Source organism: Cupressus sempervirens, chromosome 5 (assembly GCF_028749045.1).
Source record: "Cupressus sempervirens isolate cs-2001-9-10 chromosome 5, ASM2874904v1, whole genome shotgun sequence".
Taxonomy (NCBI): domain Eukaryota; kingdom Viridiplantae; phylum Streptophyta; class Pinopsida; order Cupressales; family Cupressaceae; genus Cupressus; species Cupressus sempervirens.
Window position 1 is genome coordinate 236,460,543 of NC_143122.1, and position 3,579 is coordinate 236,464,121.

Below are 3,579 nucleotides of genomic sequence, written 5' to 3' on the forward strand. Positions count from 1 at the left end.
TTATCAATCAAACAAATGATAGTACTAAAATCAACTAAGTAGTTGTCTTACCAAAAAGTAGCAGGTTTGACATCAGTGATAAAACAATGATTGTTCCATTATAAATTCTTCACTTCAAAACAATCTCACATGAACAATCTCCCTCTTTGGCATTCATGGCAAACCAATACAAATAATAGTACCAAAAATAAAATAATTGTTTGTATTGAAATATCTCGCTATATCAATAGCTTTTATCTTCTATATAGGCTACAAAATTCTATTTTGATCAATAGACAATCAACTCTTCCTTATGACTCCCTTCATTTGTCATCTTGCAGGGTTTCCACTTCTGACTTTCTTTAATCACTTCCTCTTTCTAATATGTTTGCTCTGTTCTTATATCTCCCTCAGTACTGTCTCCCTCTTACTAGGTAGATGTATTTCTTTTATCCATTTCTCCCTCAATAGTAACTATCAGGTACACTATCTCCCTCTGAGTATATATTTCATATTTCTTTCTCCTTCTAAAGTATTTCTCCCTATTTTTGGTAATCTTTATTTCTCCCTCTTTGACAACAATGCCAAAGACTTGTCATCTCAACATTCAGATGTTAACAATTTTAGTTTCTCCCTTTATCACCTAAGTTGTGACCAATCTTCTGTTCGAGCTCTTTAATTACTTTAGGAAGCTCCTAAAGTAATATCCATTGCATCAAGTTGTAAGATATAATATTCATCTTGGTTAATGCAGGGCACTACTTATGCTTCTTAAATAGCTTTGGATATAGGTATTACCCCTAGTTTACCTCTTAGATACTCATGTGTATCCTTACATAATTATTTTGGGAAAATATTAGCTATCTGCTCTTTTGTATTCACATATTTCATCTTCACTTCTTTTTCTTGAACTAACTCTCTCAAGTAATGATACTTGATTGCAATTTGCTTAGTCTTTGTGTGCATCACAAGGTTCTTTGATATATATAGAACTTGTATTATCACAATAAAGCACCACAAGTTCAATGATTTCTTCCTTTGTACCTTTGAGTAGCTATTTGATCCATACAATGTTTGTACAATTTACTGTAGCAGCCACATATTCAATTTCAATAGTAGATTGAGATATAAAATTTTGTTCTTGTTGGTCTAGGTGACCAAACTCTTTCCTAAGAAAAATGCCCCTCTACTAGTGTTATTTTTGTCATCAATGTTTCTAGCTCAATCAACATCAGTGTTGGCTCTCAACTCAAACTTCTCATTTTTCTTTTAGTATAGACCATATTCTTATATTCCTTTTAGATTTCTTATAATTCTCTTAACAACCATCAAATTATTCTCCTTAGGATTAGCAGAGAATCTTGTAACAATCCCAACATATAATGAAGGATTTGAGCAAATATGAAAATCAAATCCATGAGTCCCTCAAATACTTGCATGTAGAAAACCTGTCATAGAGAAGAAAAAGACAAGAAGAGGCGAGGGTTTGCTCTAAAAATATGAAAATTGTATTCTTAGATAAAGAAAAGATGTAAATTATTACAAAAGATCACTCCTTATAAAAGGATATTGAAACCCAAAAAGGTAACCTAAAAAGTTACAAAGGGTAACCTAAAAGGTAAAAGCTATTTAATAATTACTAATTAATTATTAAATAGAGAATTCAAAAGGTGAATAAAGTGAAATCTTAAGAAGGGAGAAAAGGCAATTTAATTAATGAAATTAAATTGGCCTTTTTCTTTAACACCCCCACTTAAGATGAGCAACAATTTAGTTACAAACAATGTAGAAAGAGCAAGCAAACTATAGTGCAATGTTGAAAGAAAACTTCAATCCCGACAATAAGGCCTGAGGAGGTACCCAATCAAAACCAAATCTCTATGAAACAGAGAAATAGAGAAAACCCAGTGGGAAAAAATCTACTCCAAAAAGAGATAGCTAAAAACCTAGTGAAGGATTGGAGAAGCCTCCAACTAGAGGATTGTTCCAAAAAATAAGAACAAAGAGCAATCATGAAGAAAATCATTGAAGTACATAGAAGCTACAAATATTTATCAAAAGTAACTACTGATATGAAGAAGCTCCATTGAAATAGAACCGACCAAGTGGAGAAGATTGTAATTTACATTGAATTAAGAGGCACAAAAAGACAAACAACTAAAATCAAATATATAGATGGCATGAAACACCAAAGCTTGAAAAGCTGATCAATCAAACATGGAAGGTTGTAGCTAAAGTAGGAATAGAAAAAAGAGTGTCTATATGGTAAATGATCCATCTCACTGAAATGCATAGGTACTTAGCCACTACATTTACCTAGTACATAGGAGCAAAAACTGAATACATAGATCACTCCATCGAACCAAGGAAGTATGAGAAATAACATAAGAACCCCCCTAATGTAGACAAGGGTGAGGTGGCAAGTAACTGGGAAAGTGGGCCGCTGCGAAATAGAAAGAACCAAGAACATTGAGAGTGAGGAAGAGGTAAATACACCTATAAGAGCATGTGCCATCGACACATCATGGGGCTAATGTCATGGAAGGAACACTCACTTGACAAAGGAAGAGGGTACTAAAAGGTAAACAATTATCCCCCCATGGCACTTTACAATGTAGTGTGAGTACAATAAGTCACAATGATGAGAAAAATCCTAAAAATGCAAGGAGTGGCACTTTATCTCAGTGTGTTTGCATAAACATGCTTACAAAAGATATCAACACTGATCAAAAATGGAAAAGAACTATTAAAACATATAGTGCAATCCAAAAGAAGAAATCCCATGCCACAAGAATGATCCTAGGACCTAAAACACCCAAGATATCCAACATAGTGCAATAAAGAAAAAATCATAATAGAAAGAGCTTGGTGCAGAATCTGGAAGACAAACTAGCATTTTTGGAAAGAGTACTGAAATAGCTTTCCAAAAAATTTTCAAAAAATGGAGATGAGATGCTCAAGATATGCCCTCTAGAGAAAAATAAAGAACATCTAGCTTTGACTACCCAAATAGGCAACCAAATTGCATCAAAACTCAAAAATTCATGTGTCGTTGTCTCCATCTCAGAATCAGCTTTCTGACACTTCTTTCAGATCAAAAAATACCTCCGTATGCTTAAGATACAACCAAAAAAAATATTATGTCGAAAGAGGACCTAAAGGGTAAGCATGAGGGATAATGTAGTCCTGACATCATTATTTTACTGCTTTCAAATTGATGCCCTGTAGCTGTCACAAAAAAAATAGAGTGTCATGTGTCATCCATGTGGCAATGGGCTCAAGAAGAGTTCACATGGCACCTGACATGTGGTAGGTTTTGGTGATGCCACATGGGCAGAGGAGACAAAGGGACAGAAGTGTGGCAGAGCCATTGGTAGAGGAGTAGCGGTGGCCACAGGGGTGGCATGGCTAGAGTAGTGGTGGCAATGGCGGGACTTGGCTAGCGGTAGCAGTAAGACTTCTGGTGGTGATGAAGGAGATTTTGGTAGCGACAAAGGAGATTCTAATAAGAGTGTCGAGAGATAGCCAAGAAAGGTTACAATGATGGTAGGAAGTGATGCTCATGCCGAAAAAAGGCTCTACCAAGTGAAAAAAGGGGTT